The sequence below is a fragment of the Anas acuta genome, chromosome 3 (genome assembly GCF_963932015.1).
Source record: "Anas acuta chromosome 3, bAnaAcu1.1, whole genome shotgun sequence".
NCBI lineage: Eukaryota > Metazoa > Chordata > Aves > Anseriformes > Anatidae > Anas > Anas acuta.
In genome coordinates, this window is record NC_088981.1 from 14,943,134 (window position 1) to 14,951,366 (window position 8,233).

Genomic DNA, 8,233 nt, shown 5'->3' on the forward strand with positions numbered 1-8,233 from the left:
GGCAAGACAAATTCCAATCTCTAGAGGTAGCTTTTGGTTAAAACTGATCATTCAAGCCCTGTTCATCAGTTCTACATGTAAAGAAACTAAACACGTTTTTCACACAACCTTGCAATTCTAGATGAGTGGCATAAAGCATGATTTCTAATGTTTTTGATTTGTCACACACTAAAATTTGGTTACTGTGAGAGCCTGTAAGCCGCTGCACTTGGTTTGCACTAATACGTTTGGTTTCTAACTATGATGAACTGGAAGCATTCATGCCATGAGTGATGGTATCTCAGGTCACTTTTTCTGGAATTAGATTTACTAGAAACACTTCACTAGGCAGTTCATCCGAACATATTTTGGTTGGCACAAGTAATTAAGATTGGTTGCCAATATACCCTTGGAGATCTGAGTGGTGATTCTTTAAGGAGGTTCAAGTCCTACTGCTTTTTATACATATAATTTACAGCTGAGATGCCTATTCAACCTGTTTCTGAATGTGAGTCTAGGTGTACTGAAATGAGGGGAATCAGAATCTAATTCATTTAATTCATTTCTACAGGGTGTTTTGAACATGTTAAAAAAAAAAAAAAAAAAAAAAGAGAGAGAGAGAGAGACATAAAATAAATAAAACTCTTAGGCTTACATAGATTTGTCAAAAATAATTTGATATTTCCATCTTCTGTTAACAGAACACATGTTCAAAACAAACATCCTCCAGACATTGGTTAACAGAGCAAAAAAAAAAAATAATTCCTGGCAATTCCTTGCCAGGAATCCATGAAATGTAAGCAAAAATTATTTTGTTTGCACTGCAAGAGATTTCAGGCCTAAGTACTTGAAGACAAGGTCTTAAACCCATATTGAGGCTTCTAAATGGAATCATTTTGAAAAGATAATGCTTAAATAACCCTACCATTGCTGAGGTCAGTGAGAAGAATCCTGGGTGTTCATCATCATGGAAGTGCAAACAGTTATCATTATGAGAAAGGCAATCATTTGAAACATCATTTAGATACTATTGTCCAAGGGATAAACATGGAAAATGAGAAAAAGGCTTTCAGCACAAGCTCTAAGAATGGAATATCATTGAACACACACACACACACAAACAAACAAATATATATATAGCTTTTTTTTTTTTTTTTTTCCTCCTAGGAGCTTCCAAACCTCCAGAAAGCATTTGATGATCTTAAGGGTCTTTTCCAACCTAAATGATTCTATTATGATCTAAATGATATCTATATGATTCTATTCTAAGAAAAAGTATGAACTGCTGCATTTTCTTGAAATAAGGGCAAAATCAGGGTGAAACGTGATACGGAGCTTTTAGCTCACCTTTGGCATTTCACATTATAAGTACTTTTATAGCTTCGTGCCAGCCTAAGGGAAGTGCTTAAGCCTTCCATACTGTGGAAGCAATAGAAAAAAATGCAGTTATGAAGAATTTGGAGAAAGTCCAGGTGACATTTTGAGAGTTTGGTTGACCACTTATTTGAAGTATGAAGTCAAGAAAAGTGCTTAACTAACAAAAGGAATGTCTGTCCTTACAGAAATGAGCAAAATAAAAAGAAAAATTAACCTCATGAAACAACAAAGTAATGCCACAGAGTTAAATTCTGGACCAATAACAAACCATTTTATGTAAATTATAGATAGGATAATTGATGTGCAAGAGACATTTACAGAGACCAAAAATAGCACTCAGAGACCCTATGTTTAAGTAAAAAAACATAGGGTCATAGGGTCTTTACTTTACAAAAGTAAAGACGAGAATAACTAGCTCAGACACATAAATGAAAATCTCAGCAGAACAGCCAATCCCTATTCAGATCAGCTTGCTACAGCAATTTTTTTTTATCCTCAGCAAGACAATATCTTGTAAGCTACAGTTATCTTGGTCCTCAACCAGCTCTTCTGTGGGTTGGGAAAAAAATCTGGCAAAAGACAGCAAGTGCTGTCCACAGAAATGCAGAAAAAAATAACTAAGTATAACAATTCTGGTCAGAAATATCACTTTTTGGATCTGGAAAATAAGATATTAAAAAAAAAATGCTTCCTTGCCCATTTTAAAAATCATATATTATTTATTTTTTTATTTATTTACAGTGACATTTATGTTTGGGCAAGTATACTAATCATACACATCTACAAGATGCAATGCATTTATCTTACTCTGATATTCAGATCTGTTGGAAGAAAAGTGTGAATTTATTGTGTTTATTTAGGAGAAACTGAGAGATATTTTTATGTATTACATAGCTCTCTGTAATTTTTCACAAAATACGTATGGGTTTCTTCCTGTAGCTATTTCTGAAAACTATGTGATGAAGACTTCCAGAACTTTTCAAATGCACTTGCTGTTCAGACTTTCTTGTTTGTTTGTTTCTGCAGTGAATGACTCTTGGCTAACAATAAGTTCATTATCTTTTGGTGATCTGTGAAGAATGTCAGTTTACAGTTTGTGTTTTCCTAATCACATAGATAGCTGATATGCAGTTATGCAAATTGATTTTTTCCTTCATCCTACTATTATCCTAATATATATAATATTATTACTTCATCCTAACTAAATATAACTAAAAATATATAACTAAATAACTAAAACAATAACTAAAATGACACATACTATTTTTTTTTCTTTTTTTTTTTTTTTTGTAGTTGATAAAATTCAAGCTTTCATACTGAAAAATCGACTTTTACAAATCTCAATGTGAAGTTGACTCAAGGTTTTGAATGTTTATAGAAAGCAAATGTAAATTAATGACACGTATGAACTTTAACTCAAAATTTACTATACGTGATATAAGGAATATTAATTAACAGAGAATTCTAAAGTACATTAAATATTCAAGCACGTTAGACTGAAGAGTTACAGTAAGTCTCAGGTTTTGGCCATGTTATGAAGAATGCATAATGTTTGGGGATTTGTTTATTTATTTTGTCCTAGAGGTTGATGGTAGGACAGATGCAACACTTGGATGAAAAACCCTGAGTGATGGGGGAGAGGCCACATGGAGGGCAAATGGGAGCTAAGCAGCAGTGACTCTGTTAAACATGCAACCAGAAAATAGGACGTCTGAACAATTTTCACACCAAAAGCCATCAAAGTAGCATTGCAGATACAGGTGGGCCCCATGAAGTGGCAACTAGGGATGAAAGCTAGTAAGACCAAGCCTGAGACCCTGCACTGGCTTATTGATAACATGCAAGCAGGAGCTGTAATCCTTATCACTTAGGATGTAACAAGTATGCATGCTGCTTAAGTGACTCAGGACTGCATTTTTAAACTTTGGTGCCAGCCTCCTTCTCAGATTTTGTAGCATATTGCTGGTCCTCATGATTTCTGCTGTAGGCAGCTGAACTTCAAAAAGTAAACCAAATTAAAATACTGCATACCAAATATGGAACATTTTGATAATTTTTAATACTAAAAACACATTATATAGCTTAACATGATTATTGCCCTACCTTTGTCAGAGGTCAGATAGCACAGAATAGTCATCCTTTGTTCTGTGTTGCACAGCATCATTAATTGCATTGCTACTTCCTACTCACTGCACTTTTTCAGAAGAGTAGATTTTATCTTAATTATCTTTGTGTCACTAAAACTGAAAAGAAAAAAAATGCTCAGATTTACAATATCATAGACTTTTATTAGGACATGTTTATTCCATGTTTTTCAATATATCTTCTTGTAGAGTAGCAATTCCTCAAAGTTGGTCAAAGCCTAGGGCAGTCCATTTTCTTTCCTTTCCCAGTGATGAGGGCAATTATGTACCAAGAAGCCTCTTCCCAGAATGTCATAATTGCTGCAACCAGTTTCTTTTTATTATGCAGCATTTCCTCTCCTTCAATGTATCGCTTCAATGAATTCACAAACCAGCTCTGTCTGGTTCAAATCCATGAACCTACACTTATGATAAGATAATGAATGCATACTCATCAAGTAGAACCATATTGAAAGTGCTGTGGGCAAATGTACAGTACAATAAATTTTGTTAAATGAATATGATATATTTTTAGAGGCATATCACTTCTCAGAGGGGTTTATTCACTAATTCGGCCTCAGTGCACACCACAGAATGAGGCTTTTGGTCTTTGTGTGATCAGATAGATGAAGTAAAACAAAAAAAAATAAAAGTAAATAAAACAAGCAGTAATGAATATATATGCATTGGCATAGTATTTAACTAGTGGCAGTTGGGAAAGTGCACAGCAAGATATGAAATTGATTCAGACTGATTCAAATGCTATCATAAAAATATAATCAGTAAGTCAGTCATCTAATGCCAGTCTAAATTTTAGGTGGTTAAAACAGCACAAACCATTAGCTTCACGTATAGGAAAGGAATGTATCTGCAAGTTTCAGTGGTTTAAACCACAGAGTCCGAGAGGCTTTTTCTCCTGTGAATAAAAAGAGGAAAATATAATTCATCCCTCCTTACCCAATGGACTTTAAAAATGCTTAATGAATGAATTAATGCTTTATTAATGCTGCATTGTTACTAGTAATAATGAACAGCAGAAAGATCTCCAAGCAGCTTCATGAAAATCATAGTGCTTTATGTGATTATTAGCTTCAGAAAATGTCATGGTTAGTAAGGGGTAGGTGAAGGGAAAAGGGTTGTCTCATGTAGGCTTTTAGAAATAACTTAATCTCTACTTTTATTATTTGGGATACTCTGAGATATGTAGACTCAGTATCTGGTTATACTGCCCACAAAAATGTTTGATAAGATCACAAAAGAACACAATTTCCTTCTGAGAATTTAAAGACAGCTCACAAAATCTGTATTCCTCAGCAGATGTACAAGGTACTTAGTATCTCTAGGGCCAGGTGGAAAACTATTCTTTGACTTTCTACAATTTCTTGGCATAGTTTTTATCCATGGGTCTTATTCCAAAATGATCTTACAGCTTCCATAGCATGAGTTTTACAAACCAACATGAATGATGAATATTTCCCATACAATTTCTAAGAAATGGATTTTGTTATGTGATCTGGCATGCCAGGAAAAGTTGTAGCAAGGGTCACCACATCTCACAGAAAGATAGGTACTCTACTTTTTCTGTAACTGAAAATTATCCTGAACAGGAGTGTCAGCAAACTGCAGTCAGTGATGTATTGTCTAACAGACAAGAATTCATTTGGGAGCAAACAATAAACTGAGTTCAAAACTTCATTGTGCTTCACAAATCAGATCTGCTATATAAGGCTATCTCTCTTAACAATAACAAGCCCAGACCAGCTGCTAAACTGTTCAGTTTAGAGGTACAGAAAAACTACTTTTTTTTTCTGTATCTTATTATCACTAAAGAAAGAACAAGAACACTTGTTTATAATATACTGAGAATGCTAAATCCACAAATTAAGATTTATATAGCTCAATTTTATGTATAATTTGAAAATATATTTCATAAATCTGATCTGCTACAGATCTCATTACTATTTTTATACTTATTCCTTCACGTCTTTTCTTCTATGTCAATCTATGTGTTTTCTTCTAGTTTTCTCCTGGCATTTCCTGAGCTATCTGACTCACTTAGAACTCTAGAGAAAGATGAAAGCTGCCTTCAGGCAGCTTTGGCAAATTAATAATCTTTCTGAAGGGTGACAGGGTCAGCTAATGCCAGAGTCAAAATTCCCTATACATACACAGAATACTGAAAGTATTAAAATAATAATAATAATATTATTTGCTAAGATCAAGAACATATTATAATTGTGCAACTCAGTAAAGTTACTATATCTCAACTACTTCCAAGAGGCCTTTGATGACCCTCAATCTGAATGTATTAACATTACCACTGGCTCTGTGAGATGAAAACGATGCCCTGTTACACAGTAGTCTCAAAGTGACTTATATCTACCTTCCCTAAAATTCTGTACATATCTCTTCAAGACAGAATGCTTAATTTAACTTGCTTCAAAGCATATCAAGTGCTCAAAACCAGATTCAACAAAGACAGTACAGGCCAACATGTTCCCTCCTGAATTCCTGAAGGTTTTCTATCAGCCATTCATGCTTGTAGTCAGTGTTCCACTCAAGCACACAAAACTTCTGTCTGCTATGTTTCCAAATGAAGGCATCTGCTCCCTTAGACTGATCACAGGGAGATTCCCCAGTTTGCCTATTGGCTTTCCACTTAGGGATGATGCACAGCGCTTAAAGACAGTGAGATGTGATTAGGATGTTTTAATATATTTTTAAACAAATTTTCTAAAAAAAAAAAAAACAGGCAGCTTCATTCCCTAGCTCTAGTTTTTCTAATGGTCTGTGCAATCATGAAAAAGAGTTACCTAGTTTTAAGTCAAAATGATCAAAATTTTTTCCAAGTAGTCCAATGGAGATAAGGTCTGGATAGTTATTTATATTTTGAAGAAAAAAAAAAAAAAGTGTACATTCATCTTTTATAATAATGTAACTTTGCATGTAACTTTGAATTACCTAGAGTAGTGACACTGGATACTTAAAATAATTATTCAAGTTGGAATCAATAGCAAACAGGCATTGTTCTGCCAGCGAAGAACAGAGAACTGAAAATAACAGGAACCTTTATAGGATCAGCAAATTTTTTCCACACCACTCTGTCAAAGGCTTTCTCTACATGCAGAGACTTGATGCATATCAAGTCAGTTGTCAAGTCAATTGTTCTTAACTTACATTTTTCAAGAGCAGAGAATCTAATGAGCTACCAAGAAAATTTTTATGAGGTTAGCTAACAGTCAGGTTTGAATGATTCAGGTTTCTATGGATAATGTTTAAATTTAAAAGAGGCAGAAAATAAAAAGGCTACAAAAGCAGCTCTAGAGGTCAAAGTAGAAAGGAGATTTCAGTTCAGAACACTTGTGTTCCATATCGAGTATTTCTGGAATTGTGGATAATAGTAGAATTAAATACCTATTAGCCCAACCAACCTTTCTGCCATTGCTGGAGATCGTTTGCTAAGATAACTGACAGCTTCTAGGAAAAGTTGTTTAGTAAAGCAGGTAATGGCATTAATGGCAATGAAAGAGAACACTGATCATTACAGCTGTTGCTGTATTCTGTCCTTGTAATTGCTTCTGAGGACATTTAATGATCAGCCAATGCAAAGTGCCTGTGAAAGCTGTAATTCCCCACTCATTCAAACACTGATTGAGCTAACTTCAAGTCAGCCTCAGCAGAGAAAATTCCTGCTTTCTTACAGCCAACTCCTACCTTCATTGCATGCTGCCTTTGACTTTGATGGCAACAAAATCGAGTCCAGTGATTTGCAACCTTTTATTACTGAGTTGCAGCCTTGATTATATCATTATTTCAAGTCACAGAAGTAGGCATTTACTTTTCCTTCTTTCCATGAAAAAAATGAGTTAATGAATTGATTAATGAAAATTGCATTCCACTTTCTCTCTGCATGACTTTGCATACCTGTTGCTAATTACAGTGTGATGAGTTAACTCTGAAACTGCATTCAACTCAAAGCAGAAATGCTATGAACAGACTGATTACTCTTAACCTTCTGAAAGGAAAGCTCACCCACTACACTTGATCAAGCCAGTCTTAACACATGCAGACTGAAAACAGCCAAAACATTTTGCTTTTTTTTCTTATCTTTTAAGCTATGTATGAGGTGTTTGGGGAGGCTTGTAGCTCTTGTTTAAGTCCATTTTATCCCTAGTAATCTGTATCTTCAGAACATTTGGGGAAGGAAAGTTATGCTCTCAAACTATTAATGTGCTTTAATTAAGTCAGAGATGAATTCAGTTTGTTCACAGTGATCATGCTCAGCTGTTTATTATTGCTGCCCCTGATATGGATTTCCACAATATAGGAACTGCAGAAGGTTCATACTTATGTAGTATATGACTTTCTGGAAGCAACGTAAAGGATAACACTTACCATAATCAGTACTTCAGTACTGATTTCAGCAAGACACTAGATTTGATTAGCGGTTCTCCTTAAAATCATTCTCCTTCAAAGTATCGTTGATGAAAAAACTTAGTGTATGCATTTTAGAGGGAAAAAAAAAAAAAAAAAAAAAGACAAAATACAGTACAGTACTAATACAAAATAATTTATTTTTCAATATATTCACTTAAATTGTTAGCCAGTAAAAATAATAATACTAGTGACACAAAAGCATAGAAATTATAACTTTTATAATAAAAACATGCATTGTATTAACAGTAATCATTCAATTAAGCTTCTGATAAATTTTTTTGAAGAACTATTTGCCAAAATAACCTTTAATATACATT

The 8,233-nt window shown here is 34.1% G+C and overlaps 1 long non-coding RNA gene across 2 annotated transcripts; it reads right to left on the bottom strand.

Moving 5' to 3' along the window:
- Positions 1-2,616: 2,616 nt before the first annotated feature.
- LOC137852960 (uncharacterized) lies at positions 2,617-7,016 on the bottom strand. Of its 2 annotated transcripts, none has more exons than XR_011094097.1 (4): positions 6,911-7,016; positions 4,317-4,395; positions 3,460-3,599; positions 2,617-3,347 (listed from the first exon to the last, which is right to left on the bottom strand). It is a non-coding gene; the product is annotated as an uncharacterized lncRNA (long non-coding RNA). The 2 variants fall into 2 exon arrangements; XR_011094096.1 differs by having other exon boundaries at positions 2,617-3,352.
- Between the last annotated feature and the right edge of the window lie 1,217 nt (positions 7,017-8,233).